The sequence below is a fragment of the Rattus rattus genome, chromosome 7 (genome assembly GCF_011064425.1).
Source record: "Rattus rattus isolate New Zealand chromosome 7, Rrattus_CSIRO_v1, whole genome shotgun sequence".
NCBI lineage: Eukaryota > Metazoa > Chordata > Mammalia > Rodentia > Muridae > Rattus > Rattus rattus.
Genome location: NC_046160.1, coordinates 22,085,405 through 22,106,832, shown reverse-complemented (window position 1 = coordinate 22,106,832; position 21,428 = coordinate 22,085,405). Strand labels below are relative to the sequence as shown.

Here is a 21,428-nt window from a genome sequence, read left to right as displayed (position 1 = left end):
AACTTCTCCATTATTAAGACTTCCTATCCTTACCAACCATTTCCTGATTCGAGTTTTCTTCCCAGGGAAGACCCTCCTGTCTACTCCCATCGTCTCTAGTTCTAACCTCCACATGTGATAGGCTTAATGTCCCACAAGCATGCCCTTCTCCAGCACTCCAGCCACCCAAAATTCCTATGTGCAACCCGAGCTGTTAGCTCAAACTCATGTGCCTTTCTCCCTGTACTTGCCCTTGATCTCCAGTATACTGAAGTCTGAAATTCTGTTTTCAGGAATAAACAAACATATGCAAGTACAACTAGTAACAACTATTAAGACCTGTGTTGAAATGCAGTGGAACAAAGGAACAGTAAACAAGTTTCTGTCTGAAGTCTTACAGTTGTTTAATTTGAGCTCTCTCCATGCACACATAGGTTCTGCCCCCAGAAGATGGGCCATTTTTTGTGGCATGTGCTCCAGAATCTGAACCAGACATGTCTCTGTGGTTTCCATGGCAAAGCTATCCTGGTGTGCGTGTACACACTTCTTAAGCAGGCATTTTAGCATGTATGAATTGAGCCTTTAAGGAGCTGTAGACCACAAGCCTGTGATTTCAGTATAGGAATATCGTAAGTGAAGTCTGTTTATCTTAGCAGATTGGTTCAGACTTTCAAGAGACATTTGCTTTATGTTAACACCAGTCTAAAGAAAACATCTGAAGTCGTGTTAAAAAAAAATCTGCCTGCTAGTTTAGTGAGGATAAATCCATTTTAGATGTAATAAAAGAGACAGCCAGCAGCTCATGCTAGCTAGAAATAATAGCTTTAAACCCTATTCTTTAATTGTACTGAGTAATTATGTGGGGCTGTGTCAGAGGCCAGGTAATGGGCAAACATAAGCAAGAATTGTAGTGTGGTTCAGTCTGAAAACTAGCAGAAAGGCATGGAAGAAACTGTTGAACAAAAAGAAAGGTCAGTGAGGCATTCCTCTCATGCGCCATTTCTGTATCCTATGAAAATACTGTACACAGTGTGTAAAAGGCTATAATTCACTTAGGGAGCTCTGCCCACGACATAAACACTCTCATGGTTTAGAACAGCCCCAGAGCCCTTTGAGTGAAATCAGCTGTTTATTCTGCCTGCCTAAGAGCACAGTTCTAAACATGTGCATTAAAAAAGGACACTTTCTGGCACTGCGAAGCCACGGCTTTTCCTACCACAGTGCTTCTTGCTGATGTCAATGCAGCCAGTCCTACCCTTAACAACTGAATACCCTAAAGTGAGTAGGCACAGGCTTTGGGGTCATGCATGCCCTAGTTCCGACCACAGAATTTAATCCTATAAACTCCATAGCCTTGGGCAGAGTGCATAATCTCTCTGAACCTCATCTTTTAAGGCAGGCTTGTACTCCCTGCTGATGAGTGACTTGCTAGGAAGGTGCAGTCAATGAGGTAACATTGAACAACACAGGTTTCCTTCTGCTCCATCCTTCAGTGCCTGTACTCAGGGCTCTGATCCCTCATCCCCAAGCCCCATTCCCTACGGGTTTGCTCGTATGCTCAAAACTCCCAGGCAAACCTTCTCTGCCCTCTTCCCGGTCCTGTACTCTCATCACATGCTCCTTTAGAATATCTTCTATGTTATTTTTACTTTTTCTTTAACATCTTTATCTACATCTATTTTCTTAACCAAATGGTGAGATCTTTAAAGGCAAAACCTAGCTGTAATTATCTTTTTATTGTAATATAATTTGTGTATAATTTTCAGTGCTGGGAACAGATTTGTATAAAGACTGTCTCTCTCTTACAATGGCTCAGCTTAATAGTTTTGAGCCATGTAGAGGTCTGAAAGAAACATACATTTGGTAGAGTCCATAGTTTGATCTTGGATTGTGATATTTTTATGAGATGGTATTATTTAATACAGTGCTGTATGCTGTTCCAGCTCCCAAGGAAGAAAAACAATAGTCTAAGACAGTCTATTTCACCAACTCTGCTCACTATAGCTAGATACATAAATGGAGGCTTTACTGAAGGTATTTCATTCTTTTTACATTTATGGATTGATTGATCAGGGGAATTGGTTCTCTCCTTCTACCATGTCATTTCTAGGGACTGAACTCAGGTTGTCAGGTTTCGTAGCAAGTAGCTGTACCTGCTAAGCCATCTGCTGGCCCACAGGATACTTTCCACCTCTTGTGGGTTTATTGGACTATAACCCTTCAAAGATCCAAGACCATCTGTTGCTCACATTGATGAAGAACATACGTACTTAGAATTCTTTTTTTTTTAATTTTTTATTATATATTTCTTTACTTATATTTCAAAGGTTATTCCCCTTCCCGTACTTAGAATTCTTATGTCCTCTTAATATATTGGTCCTTCTGCCATTGTGGAATGTCTTTATCTGGTAAGGCTTTTTGACTCGAAATCTTCTTTAATGTTAAAATAGCTATTCCAGCCTTCTTTCCATGTAGTTTAGTATGCTGTCTTTCTTAATCCCTTTTTGTTTTATGTAGTCTCTAGCTATCTGTATGTCCTGAAACTTTTTGTATACTTTGATTTTTTTAATCTAGTCTAATGGTCTGTGTCCTTTCATATTTAGTTTATACTTAATATAACAAATGAGTTTATTAAGCTTAAGTCCTACATCTTCCTTTTTTTTTCTTTTTTTTTTTTTTTTTTTTTTTTTTTTTTCGAGCTGGGGACCAAACCCAGGGCCTTGCGCTTGCTAGGCAAGTGCTCTACCACTGAGCTAAATCCCCAACCCCGACATCTTCCTTTTTTTAAATTTTTAAACTTCCTTTGTCTTTAGTTCCTTTATTTTCTCTTCCTGTATTCTTTTGGTTTATTGAAGTATTTTGGCATATATCTTTATGTCCCTTTCACCTCTTATTGGCTTATTAACTCTTATCTCTTCATATATTTTGGTTACATATGCAGTAAATATAACATCACATAAATTTAAATGAATAATACCTATCATAATTAATACTACTATAATGTTTCATACCTAATTTAAAAGCCTAAATCTATAAAAGGTCTCTTTATGCCTCTAATTAGCCTTTCTGCTATGATATCCATGTTTTGATTTTACATGTGAATTCCACAATAAATTGACTTTTAATAGTCAAATAGCTTTAAAAAAAATTTTCTAGCCAAAGGAAAACTAAAATCTACTTCATTCTGGAGTTTTAAATAAAGGTAGCAGGAAATCATTTTTTGAGAGGATCTTACTATGTAGCCTTGGCTGTCTTGGAACTCAGTCTGTAGACCAGGCTGACCTCCACCTCAGAGATCTGCCTGCCTCTCCTTCCCTGTTGCTGGAACTAAAGGGGTAGCCTCAACCCCCAACAGAAATGTATTTTTAAGAATCTCTTTTTCAGAACAAACTATCAGAGAGATGACATTCAGTGTTTAGCCCAGGAACACTGAGGCTTACAGTCATTACCAGAAGAAAATTCCTCCTGCATGACATCCAGCTGCCTCTGCCTTCCCTGTAACTTCACCAGGGACAGTACACCCTCACTGTGACGGATCACCACTGCAGAAACTCTTATTCCCCTTCACGTAGATGAAGTATTCCCAAGGAGACATAGCTAGCTTCTTGGAAAACAGGCACTCAGCCACTTGAGCTCCAACCTCACTGTGCATTCAGAGACAGACAGACATAGTCCCCTTCCTCTTTGCCACTTGCCTAAGGCCCCTTCCACAGGGATCTGGCATCCAAGTAGCATGCTGTAGAGAAGAAATGTGTGCAGCAGTTTAAGGACACTGACCTCGAAGTCCTGGCAGCTGGTTTAAACCTGTCTCTGCCATTCATTGACTGTGCAACTTTGGGGATATGCATAATCCTCCCAAGTCTTTGTCTCCTTGTCTATAAACTGGTAAAGATTTATTTAGAGGGTCACTATGGTGGCATAGGGTTCTCTGTGTTGACATCTAACAAATTACCACAAACTCCCCATTGTAAAGCACCACAGGTTTTATTATTTTGATGCCAACAAGGCTAGTTAAAAAGTGGAAAACTCTCACTCTTGAGTTGCATAATTTATATCTAAAACTAACCACCTTAAAAGACAAAACAAAAAGCAAACTAAGATACCTTGGTATTGTGTAGATAACTATACCTGTCTAGATTAGGGTTGGTGGCCTTTTTATAGTCCTGTCTGGTCAGTGAGATCTATGATTGTTAGTGAATTCCATTATATCCCCCTCAGGCTGGTCCTAGCAGAGGCCTATGGAATCTTAGAATAGAGATGAACCCTCAGTGCACCTACTTCAATGGTTTGTCACACATAAAGTCCATAACATAAAAGGAATAACTAAGATAGTTCAAAAATAGCTCCTTAGACAACACATGGGAGTAATTCATCATGAGCCTTCCCAAACCATTTTCCATTTCCCTTCTTGCCTCAAGGTCAAAAAGAGATGTTTTTCTTACCCTCCCAGAGCAGTTCATGGCTTCCCATGTGTTGTTTTTCAGTATATACTCTCTTATCATGTGACATCCAGTTGTCTGTAAAGAATAGGTTGCTTTTTAGCAAATACTTTTTAAATTGTGTATTATGGATTATTTTGGTGACTTTTCATTGTTGCTTCTTTGATATCTTCAAAGGTACTTTGGGTTGTTTGAGTTTTTTCCTTCAGAGTACTTATTACTAAATGTTCTAATCCAGTCTCACGCATTACTCCTTTAAATAAAACATCTAAAAATAGACCCTTGATTCAGGAGGTGGAGATGGGTGGGACATCGGATTTTCATCCCCATCTCCAGTCCTCTCCATGGTCCCTGGGGGCCCTCTAGGACATTTGCATTACAATGTGGAAATCCTAGTTCCAATTGGGTCCTCTTAGGAGGGAGGGTGGGCATGGCCTGAGACCTCCTCAGAGGCCAGGGCATGACATCCAAGTGGTTACAGTATACGCTCCTTTGTGTATTTATTTCCCCAGGAGTTGACCACTCCTCTTGGTTCTCTGTTGTTAGCTCTAAGGGTACCTTGCCATGCTGGTGCCCTGTTTCTATTGAGCCTAGCTATAGAAAGCCTTGGCCCTGCCTGTCTCCGTACCTAGTGAGCTGGCATCTTGGGAAACCACTGGCTCTGTGCTTCTCATCCTCTTCATCCACACTCAGTTCTAGGGAAAACCCTGCTGAGGTCCAGAAAACTCTCTCTAGGCCACGGCTTCCTTTGTCCTACCCCTTCCCTTCATGTCTGTGTTCCTGGAACTCCAGCCTGACATCTAAGGATGCAAAGTCTATATCAATCAGGAAGGCAGCAGATCTGGCAAGCTTTGCTCGATCACATCCCAAGACAAAAGGGATAGAGGAGCTAAGGCAAGAATAAGAGTCATTGGCTGAAGACAGCAGTCCATGCTAGGCTCCAAGGAAGCCCTGTCTCAGGGCCCATGGGGTCAGACCTTGGAACAAACACTCAACCCAGCAGTGATTTGTGAACTTCTTTTCTCTTGCTTTGCCCTATTTCCTAAGCCCAGTTCCCTTTAAAAAATTCCCAACTTCATCTCAACTGAACTCCCCTTGGGAGAGCAAAGGGAAATTCTCAGGCCTTGGGCTGTCTGAATACCCTGAGAGGACCATCCTCTTGAGATGACAGGACTTCAGAAGGCAATAGTCACCAATGCCTGCCATCCTGCCCGCCTGGGTTCTCTGTGAGCCAGTTCCTGCATTCCTCTCAGCTTTCCTCAAGAGGTTTAGAAATGTAGATGCTATGGAAAGAAAGGTGAGATAAACAGCATGGAATGGTGGGCTCCTCAAAGAGAATTCTTTTGAAGAGCATCTTCAAGGGACATGGTTTGTTTTTACTGACAGAAGAGGGAGCAACAGGGATGGGAGGAATCGAGTTCTGCCTGACAACAGGCTTCCTCTCCAAATTGCGTAGGTCAGAGGGAGCATGTTATTTATTAGAGCCTGGCATCTGTTGCTGTGATGCGATAAGCCCCATTGAAAAGCCTGGCCATCAGTCACTGCTTACACAGCGTCATCCCAGAACTAGCCTTCCACCATCCTGGGAGCCTGCGCAGCCCTGACTGTACCAGGCACCAGCATGTGCTCTGCTGCCCTGCCTCCCCTCTCCCTGGGAAAGCCAATCAGAGCAAATCCCCTCAGCAGGACCCCTGGCCCATCTTTTCACAGGCTTCTTTCTGCTCCTCTGAGGGCTGGTTTTGAGCTCTCTTTCTCAGTGGAAAACAGGGTTGGACCTAAGTTTTAACCTCAGTTGTACAAGCCGAAGAAGCTGGCCTAAGTTGGGCTTACCAGGGGAGAGATAGGGGTGGGGGGGCGTCTGGCCCATTGTCCAATTTTGCTGGGGAAAGTCATAGTGGGAACCACTGAGTACTCAAGCATGAGTTCTGACTATGCCCCCTGCCATGGAAAGTGTTCTCCATCATTTGTAAGGCTGTCTAATTGTTTGTGAGTTATAGTCAACATTTTCTTTCTTAGAAAAATATACAAAAAGAAAGGATAGAGAAGTTCTGGTTTGGAGTTTTTCAATAACATACCAAAGAGGAATGTACATTCACTAATGGGATCAGAGTTCCCTTTGAACCACTGGAGAAGACACATCCAAGAAAACAAAGAAAATGCAAAACTGTGAGCTTGGAGACCTGGACCTCATCCAGGCACCCCTCTTACTTTCTTGTGTGATCCTGGGAAGGGCGTGTCATTCTCTGGGCCTGGGTACCCTCATCTGAAAGCATCAGACAAGTATCGACCTGTTACCACTAAACTCATAGATTCATAGAGATTTTAAGAGAGAAGTATGTTTCAGGTAGCTTGGCATAGTTTTTCCTGTAGGGAAAAACGTTCATCCCTGTTCCCAGAGGTCAGATACAAATTGATATCTTACTAAATAGAATTAAGGACACTGTGTACGTGACGCTGTTGGTACAGCCTGCATCTGATATTTATAGCACACTTCAGCTGTGGAATGTGCACACATATGCCCTGAACACACACCCTGTAAAATCACTCTAGATGCACTACATTTTCAGATGTCAAGTTAAAACAGCTTCCTGAGAATTAGGCTTGACTGTTCAGATGTGTGCGTGTGCTGGCTTCTGACACACGCCGCCAGGGCTGCTCAGGGCTGTCACGTGTGATGTGGAGTCCAGCCAAGGCAAGAGGGCCCAGGCTCTCGTTTCTATCACTTCTCATTAAGGCAGAGCTTCTAGAGAGGAGGAGGGGAGGAGAGGAGGGGAGGAGAGGAGGGAAGAAGAAGGGAGGGAAGGAGGAGGAGGGGGAGGAGGAGAGGGAGGAGGAGGAAGAAGAGGAAGAGAAGCGAAGAGGAGGAAGAGGAGGAAGAGGCTCCATCAGAGGATGCTGAGAGAATGTTGGGGACTGTTCATACTGTGCAGATATGTGACAAGCACAGGCCTTGCTTCTGTGGGAACAAGATTCTCTCTTGCTGTCATCGGATCATTCAGCACAGGAGCCACTGATGGCAAGGACTAGGTTCATTCCTGTTGACGTAGAATTGGTAGAAATAAACAAACCAGTGACCAGGCAAGTAGGTCTCTTGCCTTCCTGTGATCCATAAAATCCACAGCCAATGGTAGACCTGGCTTGGGTTGACCAAGCCAGAAAGTAAGCTCAACAGTGGGGCTGGGTTCAGGACATGGGACACAGGGGAAAAAACATTAAAAATCAGCTAGAAATGTGATGAACTTATCACAGTGGCAATGAAATGAAATTTCTGGCATAGAGTTGACATTCGGGGCATCAATTTAATTTCTTAGAAGAATCTGTTTAAGATGTGCAGTACAAACGTTAGAACCCTGTGTCCTTGAAGACTGGTCAAAGACAGTGCCTAAGCTGTATGTGACCTCCTGCTTTTCCCTTGCCTCCTGTGGCCCCAGGAGCAGCACATTGGAGTCAGGGGCTAGAGTGAGGAACCTTGCATGGGGTGACCTTCTGCTTCACAGCTCACCCAGGAGACTGAAGGCCTTTGTGTCATTAGGATGAACACAGGATATTCTTGAGCAGAAATGACTTTTTGACGGTCTAAAGGCCCAATCCCAAGGACTTTTAAGAGAGGACAATTATCTGCATAGGTAAACTTACTAACGGGGTTTATAAATGAGAGAAAAGAGTAAGGGTACAACAGTGGGCAGGCCACAAACATCATGGCCTTCACAGTAACCTCCAGATCATCAGGGGACAGGATGTGCAGCGAGAAGTGGAAAAAAAATTCCAGTGACTCCTGTCTTCCAGACAGACACTTAGTCATGCCCAGTGGAAAATGGAAGGCAAGAAAGCAGAAGTCAGATCAAGAGATGCCTAGGTAAACCTTATCCAAAGTGACCCCTGAGGAGAAAATAGTAATTCATTTCTTGTGTCCCATGAATTTTAGTGCCAGACCAACAGAGAGAAACAGGGCATAGCAGTTCTGTTATGGGTCGGCAAAAACATGGAGCAGATATATAGGAAACATGTGCAGGAAACTCCATACAAAACATGTGCAGAGTCCTGGGGACCCTAATATAACACACACACACACACACACACACACACACACACACACACACACCCTATACAGACGTGCTGTTCTCAGAGAGCTGAAACTCAGTGCCCATATTTAAAAGAACCCCAGTCAGCAAGGCCAGTCACTAATGGAGATTCTTCTCTGACACTAAGGCCTCCCAGGGAAGTGTTGATGGGGAAATTATTATAATGCCTGGCATAGTGTTGTTTAATGGTAGCTGCTGTTATGAACTGCCACCCTGGGACATTCGATCTTTTTCTGAATGCAGTAGGGTTTCCCTAGCAAGCTTGCGTGCTGATACGCAGGCCTGCCTTAATGTGGCAGGTACATCCTAGTAGAGCCTTCCTAGCCTTGGAAATGGTGAGGAAGGCGGTGAAAGCACCACGTCTTCATGTCAAGCAAGCTCTAGATCAGAACCCAATAAAAGAACCATTGGCTTAGACCCATTAACCCTTTCATTGCCGGCCTGGAGCTTTCCAAACCTACTCTGGTTCTCCAATGTTAGAATTGCCACGTATAGAACTGAAGATGGCCAGTTGGCAAAGTGCCGGCTTTACAAGTTGTATGAGTTTGATCCTCAGAACCCACATCTAAAAGGCCAGATATAGTGACACATGCTTGTAGCACTGGAGAGGCAGAAACAGGTGGATCCTTGAGACTTATTGGCTGGCCAACCTACCTCCTGGATAAGTTCCAGGCCAATCGGAAACCCCTTCTGGAGTAGGGGGTTGGCAGGGGGTACAACACCTGAGGAATGACACCCAAAGCTGTTCTCTAGTCTCCACATACACCCTACACATACATACATATGAACATACACACACAAAAATAGAATTGCCAGCAATTTACTAAGAAAATGGTAAGGTTTTGCTAAGTAACAAATAAGGTCATAAAAGTATCCCCCTTGCAGGACATATTGACACTAAAATGTCAAATGCTGTTTATCTAAAGTTTGAAGGTAGTGGGGCTTCCTGTGCTGAAGGGCAATCCAGGCCAGGGTAGTCCTCAGCCAGAGCAATCTGCGTGTGTAAAAGCAGGATCTACTCTCCTTGTCTCTCAGGTAATCAAAGCTCCATCTAGAGGACCTTGGGCAGATCAGGGCAGTGCAGATAGTCCCCACTGTGTGGGAGTGGGAACGGGCGAGGCAGGAGGAATGTCACTGCCTAGCACATCCCTCCTAACTCTCGGTGTCCCTAAACCCAAACACAGCTCTGACCTTCCTGCCTCTGGCTTGAAAGTACCGTGGAGGACTTTTCTCGTCAGAACGTTCTTGAGACTGTTGGTAGAACAAGCTCACTAAATAGGAGCCATCCTCAGAGTCATGAGTGCCTCCTCTGAGAGAGCAGCCCCCAGCCTCCAAGTGTGATGCTAATGGACTCACTGGTTACTGCACCAGGAAACACTGTTGAGGGGGCAGTTCAGAAGGGAGGTGCCCCTCCCCAGTTCAGAAGGGAGGTGCCCCTCCTCAGTTCAGAAGGGAGGTGCAGCTCTTTCTGCCTTCAACTTTGGGCCCTTAGTGATTGATTAGTCATGGGATCTGAGAATTCCCAGCACCCTTGTTTCTGAGTGGTTTCTGTGGATTGCAGGATAAGCCCTCTCTAGGCTCTGTCTGGTGCTCCCCCCCTTGAGACACCACACTTAGTTATATATTTGGATCCCTCTCTTGAAGGCAGTTGTTAAGCCCTAACAGACCAGACTGATCCTACCCTGTCCCATGCATGCTTCCCTCCTGCATTCTCTGCCCCACCCGGACCAAATGTTCTGTGGTTGTGATGGGAAAATCCACCTTAGAGAAGGTAGTTTTAAACCTCAGTTTCAGGGGAAGATTCTGTCTGTGTGACCTGAGGTGACAATTAAAGCAGGGTGTAAGTTTAAGCAGATTCGTACCCTTGTGCTTAAGAGTGACTTTGACCTCTTATTCCTCCCAGACTAGAACGATTATCCAGCTGCCAGAGAGTTCTCAGGGGAATCACTTCATTAAATGGTGTCACTGGCAAGGTGGTATTAACCCTAAGACCAGTTTTATCTGGACGTTTTGAAAGCACACTTGACTGTGCAGGCAGAGCCAGCCCACGTGAACCCGAGCCTGATCATGGGATCTTCCTCTCTTCATTTTCTTGTTCTTGCCTCAGCCTGTCAGGAGACCAAGAAAACTTGTTTTGAAAATGCTTGACAGCCAAAACAACCTGTTCTCAGCCTGGACAAGAGGGCTTGTCCTCCCTGACCGTGTCTGTGCAATTGGATGCTGGACGAACTGCTGACTGGAAAAAATACATTTGCTGCTTTTTTCTCCTGTTGTTCACAGACAGAGCCAGAGGCTGGCTCTCCAGTTCCTTTTGGCCTCTTTCCACAGCCCTTTTCCTAAGACACTGTTAGACTGTCTGAGTCTCGCTGGTTAATGACCACGAGCAACATACACTAGGAAAGCCGTAACCCCTACTTCCATCAGTACGAGCTGAACTGGATATCACATCTTAAGCAGATTGGAGCCAAACAGAGATGTTTAACCTGTGATTTTCCACGCAATTGTTGGTCCCTTCTGGTAGGGTGAAAGTCTTATTTAAAATCTCCAATTATCCTTCAACTTTGTCTGCTCCTGGGCCTGCTCTGTTTCCCCATGAAGCCTTGCAAATTCAGTCTTGGACAGCCACATAACTCCCTGAGGGAGATTCTTCACCTCTATACAGAGAAGGAGCAGACTGGACAAGGGACCAGTGAGTAGTCAGAGACCTGCACTACCAGCACCTGGTTTTATGAATAAAATTTTATTGGAACATAGCTACCCCTATCCATTTACATCTCGTCTACAGCCATGATCAGTACAGAGCAGATACAAATTATTGTGACAGAGTTGACCTACCAGCTGAAAATACTTAATGTCTGGCTCTTTACAGAATATGTGTTGACCCTTAAACTAGAGGTGCTCTGAGTTCTAACGAGGACTCTGGTCCCTAGAGTAGCCAAGAAGGAGCTGACTAGGAAATAGGTCTCCATCCTTCTCCCTGTAGTTGGCAGTACAGAACACCCTCTGGCATTGTCAAAGTGACAAAAGGTAGGGAGCGTGTTCTCCTGTGTTTTTACAGAGGTTATTTTGCTCTATGTCTGTGTTTGTTCATTGGTCTGGTGGCTCTGACACCCATGGTGTCTACCAGTTTTAGGGGGATGGGGAACCAACACCTTCCTTGGCTGTGTGGGACTGACTGTCTTGGTTCAAGGTGGGACACCATTTGTACCCACATAGAAGGGAATGCTGATTTGAATACTGACTCATCTGCTTGGTAAACATGGTGGGTAAGGGAACCACATGCTGTCTTCAAGAACCCAGATGCCCAACCCTCTCCCACCCCTGCTCTGTCTGGATTTGCCTTGTCTCCCAGTCTGAGCAGTGGAATGGGGAAGGTGGCCAAAAGTGCTGAAGTGATTGGTAAGCTCTGGTAAGAAAAGCAGTAAGGCTCCCAAAGGGACCTCTACAATGTGAACGAGGAAGCACCCAGTGTTTTTACCTTTTAACACTCAAAGCCAATACAAACAAGGGGTGTCGTTTAAAGAACTCACTTCCCAGTGAATTTACTTCCTGTACTTCTGTTCCATACCAGCTGACCAAAACTGCAAACTTGGTCTGCAAGAAAGCCTTGTGCACACTAGGAGAGGCTGCTTCTGTCTCCTTTAGGTTGGTAGTTTCACTAGTCGTTTGGAACAAAACTGTCTCTTTTCTCTGCTTCCCTGGCTCTGAATGAACGCATAGCTTATCAACATGAGCCCAAGCTGGGCACCGTGCTGCCACAGTCACAGCAGTTGCTGGACTCCCAGACACAGTAGCAGTTTCTGACACTTGTCTGTGTATCCACAGAGTCCTGTAATATGGTCCTTGCTGGCTAGTATGTGGCCTTGCCTTTGAGATCATACCAAGCAGGGATAGTCTTGGTAACACTCTTCCACACCTGCCCCCCAAATCCCAAGGAATAAGAACATGGCTCCCAGGCTCAGGGATGGAGGTTGGGTACTCTGTGGCTGGGAGCAGAGCCATGGTTTTCTTGTTTAGTCCTCATTAGTTTAGGTCCTGATGTTGGTTGGCCCTTCCTTGCCAACTTCTGGCCTAAAACTAGCTCAGCTTGAAGAGCACACACGATTTCCCACTATGTGCTCCTTAAAGGCAGCATATTAACAGCACCAAGAAGTGTGCTCAGAGGCCCAGAGGAGGTGGGCTCCTCAGGGGGGAACTGACCTCATCCCCAAGGCATTGGGTTACATGCTGCACAGTGGGTATGGGGATGGCATTCACTGGGGCACCACCCACCTCCACATAGTGTACTGTCAGGACAGTTTGCCGAAGGCTGTGACGAGCTCCCATGAATATTACACTGTGGGGAGATCTGATACCACTCAGATCTGACCTCATGCTGAGAATTGTAGTTGGACCAGGCATGTGAACACATTTTTAAGAGATTTCCATCTTCCACGTCTCAGCCGACATCCGAGTTTGGCTCCCAGCGTTCAGAGTCTAGAGGAGAAGGAAGAAAGAGAGGCTGGGCACCTCAATCCTTCATATCAATTTCCTGTCCTTGTTCTCAGTTTGAAAAGACTGGAAGGAGAGGGAATGTCATTCATCATTGTCTGGAGCCCCTAAGGGTACCCTGCTAGGAACACTTGTGTCCTGTGGACATATCACACTCCATCTTAGTGACCTCAGAAGACGGCGTGCAAAGATGGCGCGTCTCTGAAGGGCACACATGCAGATCAGCACCCCTCCACCCCATGGGAGACAGGAAGGTAAGCAAATAAGGTGAATATGGGACTGGCCATGTGTGCTAACATGTGACCATATCCAGCGCCTGAGATTAACAAATAAATGGTCCTGGTTTTATAAGCACCCTGCTTCCAGGCACCAGGCTTCTGATGTTGTTGAAGTTTGCTGTGGTGGCTGGACACAGGATTGAGACAGCACTCCAAGGGTCCCATTGTGTAAAATGTGGTACACCTCAGACTATGTTCTTCCTGTTCCATGTCTAAGCTTCCATGGCCACAGAAGGCACCAGAGACCCTCCCAGGGTAGTGTACTATTGGCAGGGCACCGGGTTGCATACATGTTCCTGTCTGACATCGAGCCAGTTCCTGCCTCACTGTAATCACGGCTATTGTGGAGTAGAGTAACACGATCTGTCCTTTACATACTGCTATTTGGATTACAATGAAGTTATTTTTAAAAGCACATTATAAATTGCAAAATACCAAGTGCCAACTTTGTTCATTCACTTACCAAAAAGCACTGGAAAGTTTTACGATGCCAGGCGGCACCAGTGAGTCCAGATCTCCCTGGAAGGTTTTCAAGGAGGGCAGTGACTAGGTTGGTAAGGTACTTGCCACACAAGTATGAAGGTCTGAGTTTGAGTCTTGGCACACATGTAAAAAGCCAAGCGTGTGACGCACACTCATAGTCCCAGAACTGGAGAGGCAGAGACAGGATTCCTAGGATTCACTAGCCAGTGATTGGAACCTGAGAACAAGCCTCAGGCACCAATGAGAGACCCTCTCTCCAAAACAGGTGAGCAGCTCCTGAGGAAGGTGACCTCTAGTCTTCAGATACATGCTCACATACATGTACATAAATACACACACATGGAGGGGGGGGAGAGGAGATAGATTCTGGTAACAGTAAAGTGGAATAGAAAGAAAACCAAGGTGGCCTCAGTTTTTCCAGTGCCCGACATTGTGTTCTTATCACCCCAAGCAGAAAAACAGATGGAGACCCAAGGATTTCCCCAGAAGCACAGGGAGCAAGTGATGGATCTGTATTTAAATTTAGTTCTGCTTCTTAAAGTTCACAGTTTTCCCTTCACAGCTGGCAACACAGTTGCAGGATGTTCTCCTTGCCTTAGAATAACCAGGAAGCTCTAATCTTAAATCTCTTTGTCTTTTCCCAGTCTTCTCCCAACAATGGCCCAGACAAAAACCAAGGCTAGAATGATCCTCTGGTTCTGGTCCAGGCTGTAGGAACCCTGTAAAGTTGGAGCAGGAGGGGGACATAATGAGACCGTGTCTCCAAAGTTTCAGGGAGGCTGGAGAGATGGCTCAGCACTTAAGAGTACTGGCCGCTCTTCCAGAGGATCCAGGTTAGATCCCCAGAACCCACATGGCATCTCACAGTCATCTGTAACTCCAGTTCTAGGAGATCCAAGGCCATCTTGGGCTTGTTTGTATTCTGTATACTAACAGGCATGCACACAGGACACAGACATAAAAACAAAACACCCATGCACATAAAATAGTGAAATAAAATGTAAAAGCCTAAAGAAGAATGCACCCATGGGTATGCAAGGGATGTGACTCAGTGGGAGAGCTCTTGCTCAGTTTATGTCGAGCCCTTGGGTCAGTCTCCAGCACTAAAGCATCCAGTACATCAGTAGTCAGTCATTAAATGGAAATTCAGGGTATTTCTCTGTCACTAAAATGATGTACCACTCCCACCTCACCCCAGCCCCAAGATAAGCCCAGAAAACAAACTGGAGTTGCTCCCAGAGATGGAGCAAAGTAGTCTGAAAAACTTTTATCTAAAGCTTGGTAGACCACAATACCAAAGCCAGAAATACCCAAGAGACTCTCCCTGTAACACACAAGAAAGCAGGACCCAGTTGAGATAGGCAGTCTCCAGCCATCCAGCCACTGTGTGCCACAGAAATGGACAACTTCTATGCAGGTATTGAGCTCCAAATTCTGAAAGGCACCCAAGAGTGTCACCCACCCCTCACCAGTGCTATGAGAGCAAGCCCTGCCTTAGACAGTCTAAGATCACTCCCAACCCTGCCTTCCTCCAGCACCAAATTGGCGCTCAGCAGTTATCCAAATCAGATAGCTAGGGGGTGTTCAACATAGAAGACTCCATTACAGGGCCTGATCCTAACCTGGGCCTCAAGAGAGAAGAGGTTGGATTTCCAAGAGGCACAAGAGAGTCCTCCCAACATGCTTCAGGGCACAGGAAAGTATCCTGTACCTGCAAAATAAAGGGGCTTCTACCTAGCTGGCTCCCAGACTTGCAAATGAAATTAATTATTGTTTGTGATACACTTTAAGATCCCCCAATGAAAGGCCTTGTATAAATGCAAATTATTATTATTGTTATTATTGTTATTAAAGATGCTAGACATCTGGCCTGCCACATAATGCCCAGGCATAGGTCTGAGCAGAAAAGAAGGCTTTCTCACCAGCAGTAATGAGTGAGCCAAGGAGGGCTTGGCCCATAAAGTAAAACACCCAGCTCCCTTCCAAGGCTAGCATGCAGCTTTCTGACCTGGTAGTCAAATGTTTATGTGTTCTCTGAGGGCCAGGACCTTGCTTACATGAATTTCTTTATCCCTACAGGAAACAGCCATGCCTAGACCACAAGTTCTCTAAGTGTGTGAATGTCTGGTTTTCTATTCACTTGAAGAATGGGAGGAAGGTAGCCAGGATGGAGACTGTCCATCACTCCTTAGGATCCTGGGTCAGATCTGTAGTTACACGGGAGCTGTAGAGAAGCCTCAGACATATGCAGTGCCTCTGATAATGGTTATTAAGACTTAGAGGGAACCCCTCTAGCAAAGCACAGGGAGAAGTCATTTATTAAATGATGGCTTCCCACTTGAGAAATTGCCTGTGACTAACGTGGTTGGGTTGACACTGATAATAATAACCAACAATGACAGATGATAATATACCTGACCAACAGTTACCTTAGAAACCATACCTTCATTATACACGAGGCTTCTGGGGCACAGAGAGGAAAGGTGGCTTATCCAAGGTCACACAGCCAGTAAGAAACAGAGCATCCCCAGCCACAATCCATTCATTGATTGTGTTTGGATCAAAGGCGCCCTATTCTATAGCACTGGACAACAACTTAGAGAATTTTAAGCTTCCAGTTGTCATCTATGGTGAAAAAGTGTGTACATAACCTTGTTCTCCTGGGACTCTTCATTTAGGGAACATTTATGGTGCCTCCAGTGTCACATAGACAGACTGCATATGCCTTCTTGGAGTTCCTTTTTTTCCTTCCTTCCTTTCAGACAAGTGACGTATTCCCAGCTTCCATTGAGATGTACTAAATGTCAAAGAACCAAATAGGCGAGCAAGAAGGTCAGGTTGATCTCTTTTGTGCCTTGTTATCACAGCCATAATTCTACGGAGAAGCCATCCAGGGCAGATCCTAAAGGTACCGGTTGGTATCTGTAGACACACTGTAAGAGGCTGGTGTCTGTAGACACACTGTGAGAGGCTGGTGTCTGTAGACACACTGTGAGAGGCTGGTGTCTGTAGACACACTGTGAGAGGCTGGTATCTATCTGTAGACACACTGTGAGAGGCTGGTATCTCTCTGTAGACACACTGTAAGAGGCTGGTATCTGTAGACACACTGTAAGAGGCTGGTATCTGTAGACACACTGTAAGAGGCTGATGTCTGTAGACACACTGTGAGAGGCTGGTATCATCTGTAGACACACTGTGAGAGGCTGGTGTCTGTAGACACACTGTAAGAGGCTGGTGTCTGTAGACACACTGTAAGAGGTTGGGCCGTTTAAGCTTACACAGAGCAAACGCAGGGGGATAAGAACTGACCATGAGTAGCTCTTGAAATGCACTAGTAGGAGGCTGGCTATTCTATGAAGAGTTTTAGTAGATAAGGAAGAGAACGTTTAGCTAAAATGCCATTTGGGACGGGGAGAGCCACCAAATCAAGTTCTCTCTTACTCCCCTGTAGCTGAAGAAATGAAAGCATTATTTCTTTTGGTAGAGCCAGGCATGGAACCCATTTCCCACCTCAATTGCTAGCGTTCACTCTACTGGAAATTATATCGAAGTGGGAAGGAAAGAGCATATTCTTTGGAGTCAGCAGCCCTGGATTCAGAATAGCATAACTTCCTGTTAGCATGTGACCCTAGAAAAGCCACTGGGCATCTCTGGATCATTGATTTCTCATTGGTCAAAGCAAAGACAACCTGTTGGTAGGGCTGTTGGGAGTCAGTGGAAAACAACAGAGATGGATATAAGCAGCATGGTGTCAGCATAGGACAGGCTCCTTCCTTCCCGTATACTTGTGGCTTCTAGATCGCCTTTAAACTGTAATCCACAGCAAGATATTTATTTTATATCTTAATTCGGTGTAAGTTATTAGAAGTTTCACAGAATGCTATTTCCCCTGGCCTCATATGCTGCTCTCAGGTTTTATTTACCTTATTTTGACACTGGTCAGAACCCACTGAATGGATTTCACAGCTCAGCATTTGAGTGAGCCGACTTCACGCTGGGAATATCATTTGCCTACATTGTACATATGCCCGCTTGGCCTTCCCTCCCTTTGCTGTCTGTAACAGATACCTAGGGCCACAGAGCTGAGAGCACATACAGGGGTGGCACTGCAGGACCGGACCGTGGGCTGCTGCAGATGGCGTGAGCCCTATGGACACAGAGCAGGTGCTTCTCCTCTGCTCTCTGACTTCTCTGGTCCACCTGCTGTGAATGGAAAGGGTGTAAAGGGCCCTCGGTTTGCTACAAAAGCTATCCATAAACACCTTTCCTGGGAACAAAGACTCAGAGCACTGGCAGATGCTGTGCCCGAAAGCCAACAGATATTTCCCCAGGCAGCTGGGGAAGCCATGAGCGCCTAGACATTTGAGGTCTAGGGTCCACCCCCTAAGCCATATTTGCTGTCTGGTGAACAATACACCACAACCACCAAGAAACTCAACAGAAAGACTGGTTTTTAAAACCTACAACTGATGTCCTAAAGATGGTCTTGGTCCTTTGGGACTATAACTAGACCTGAGTCTAGTGCTGTATGCAATGCCCAGTGGTGTGAATGGAAACCCTGAGGCACCACCTCCTCCTGTTGGAGCCCAGACCCCACATTCCCTGTGGTCAGCCCTGCTGGTAGGCTGAGTACTTCCTCTCAGGGGGTCATCCTTTGGTGTTTCCCCTTTTACTTACTAAGCAGTAGAAAGCCATCTGTGCCCTTGAAGGTGACTCACCACCATCAAATAGATGGTCACATCCCCTAGCAGGTGAACCAATGAGTAGCCCTTCTTGTGGCCAACGCTGTGGTCAGATCCCTTGCATCTGTGGGCCTACACACTGCCATCACATCCTAGCCTGAGCTAGGTTCCTGCTTGCCCTTAGCAGAGTAATCGGGGGACCTCCTGTGTGAGCAAAATAGGCAGAAATGGATGATGGGATCAGATGAGCACAAGGCTGGGCCCTGCTTGGGCTTTGAAGCTCCCAGCAGCCCCTCATTCCTCATTCCCCACACCTACTACCTGCTGCCACTTTGCCAACTCATCCCAGATGACCAGAAGGGAAACAAATAGAAGACTTGCCTGCCAGCTCCTGGACTGCCAGGCCATCCTCAGAGCAGATTGCCGTCATTTATGTGCCAGGTTGGAATTCACCTGTCATGAACCTGAGAGAGAGATAGGCACCAGGATACTGATGATAGGCCATTCTACTTTCAACCTTTGAGGAGCTTAAAGAACAAGCCTGTATGGACAGAACAGGAGTCCATATCATAGTAAGGGAAGGGCCATTGCAATTCAACCTTCCCTATAACAGTGTGATCATTCCTTCTCGTATAAAATGCTCTAAAGTACTTCTTCACATATCTGTTTGAGAAATCCATGTGTGTGATATGCCCAGTATGAAACTGGAGATGCATATGACCAGGGACTTACCTCACAGGAGTACGGGAAACTGTCTGGCATATGGTAGAGGCATTCACTCAGAGATGCAAGCAGAGCAAGCCAGCCCTGTAACTGAGGCCCATAGGATTTCCTCTCTGTCCCTCTCCACTTACCAGAGCCCTCTGCTCTCTTCCACCACCATGTACACTGCGCTTGAGCATGAGGAGAGAGCTAGAGACAGTAAATACTGGCCCCAACAATTGTAATAACTGGCTACAAGCTACCCTGGCCCCAAAGGAATTGGCCAGGCTCCAGAAGACCTCCATAGAGGGCTTCAGAAGGACAGCAAACTGCTTGGTAATCCTGACCACTTTAGAATATTTAAATACCCTATGGTTCCTCAGGAACCATTTTCCATTCCAATAGTTGGATGTGTAGAAGTGATCTCTGAAGGCCTTCCACAACAGCTTTTGATTGAGGTTAGCAATACTGAGATCACAACCTTAGCCTTCTCATAGGTGAGGCAGCGCACTACATAGCACACAGTCTAGACACAAGTCGAAACTTCCTCAACCAAGTCAAGCCATGCTGGCCTAAGACCAGTGAGCAGAGTGCCATGGAATTCAGCCTAAGGAAGACTGGGCTCAGTTGAGGACATGGGGCCTGTGTCTGAAGCCACTAGCATGTGACATTGTGTTCTCAGCTTATCAAGCCTCTTTATCTTCAGTGTGCTAATTCTTCATTTATTACACTGGGACACCACCCCCCAGAAGCAAACAGAGCTGCCCGAGGACTGGCATGTGTAGCAAGACTGCCCATGAACCATTACAAAAACACTTGTTTGTTCTTAAACCCCATACCAGAGAGCCAGGCTGCTATCGCCCAGGGCACAACAGTCAGACAGACACCCCCCACACCCTCCCACCCCGGTGGTCACTGATCCACCATGGTACCCAGAGTTAGATGGACAGTTGTTGCTACCTGGTCTTTGGAAGGTTTGCAGGAGTGGGCATCAAAATGGAAGCAGGTCTTTTGTTGAGATCTATTTAAGCCTGGCCTTTTGACATGAGGCAAGAACCCAGAATGAGCCCATGTTTACATGGCGGTCCAAGACAAGGAGGATAAGGCAAGACCAGAGACCACAAGGCATGATTAGCAGGACTGTCTGACACTGTTTACAGAACTGCTTTGATTTTCATACCACATCGGTTTTCACATGACTGATGGAAAACATGTGCCAGTTGAGGTCACAGCTGCAGACTAACGCTGGGAACGGCAGTGAGAACATTAGGTGTTTGGAACTTGCCTCTGTTTTCATAAATGACCTCTGGCTTGATTTATATGTTCTGGATTTCCTGACAGTGAGGGTCATGTCTCTGAACCACTTCTCCCAGCCCACCCTACCCCACCCCACCACCACACTGGCCTGGCTCGAACATCACAGGTCTGTCTCATCTTACAGTTGCTCAGAGAAAAGCACTTTTTAATTCAAGTCCTGTTTTGGAAGAAGGCAAATGTTTAGGCTTTTGCAAAATAAAAGGATCTGTCTGAGGACCATGCCAAATAATTCTGTCCTTGTCTTGGGCAGCTAGTCTATGGCTCTTAAACCCCTTCCTAGTCAACAGCTGTGACCTCCTTCCTGACCAAAAATCTGTATCCAAGGAGCAAACCCAGCAGGTTTGAGAGAAGATGAATGAGGGCCTTGGGGTACCTTTGGCTGCAGAGCTCACCCTTAGATGCCACTAATAAGCCACCAAGCAGGCCAGGACTGAATTTCAAAAGATATATGGTGTCCCCAGGATATGGGCTGCATGTCCAGTATAAGAATAGCTGTCTCACTGTTCAGCTGACAGCTCTGTATGGGATGTGTGGGAAAGGAAGACTTAGTCAAGGAGCCACAGGAAGAAGACGAACTAAGGACACAGACATGCAGACCTGCCTCCCTGTTCAAGGCATCCCTGCCACAGTTCCTCATGATGTTTATGGCTGTTTACAGGAACTCTGAACCTCTCTCCCGACTGCTTAGACCCAGCTTGGTCCCCATGGTATCATCTTTTAGGCTAGTTACTATGTCAAGGGCTCACTTGGACCACTCTCATGTAAGAACCTTTTAAGGTAGCCACAGCTATCCCCATATTATAGATGAGGAAACCAAACTGATGCCACTTGCCCAAGGGATCCAGCTAGTAAAGGCACACGAATAGGCCTGGAGCTGAATCTCATTACTCCAGAACCCCCTCCACCTGACCTGTCACCCACAGCCGGCAGCAGGCCAAGCTCTCAGCTGGGCAGAAGAGAGAAGTACAGCCC

The 21,428-nt window shown here is 45.8% G+C and overlaps 1 protein-coding gene across 3 annotated transcripts in view; it reads left to right on the top strand.

Annotated features, from left to right (window-relative positions):
* The window catches only part of Babam2 (BRISC and BRCA1 A complex member 2), a 382,404-nt gene that overhangs the window by 356,468 nt on the left and 4,508 nt on the right, over window positions 1-21,428 (top strand). The gene's annotated exons all lie outside the window — the stretch shown is intronic.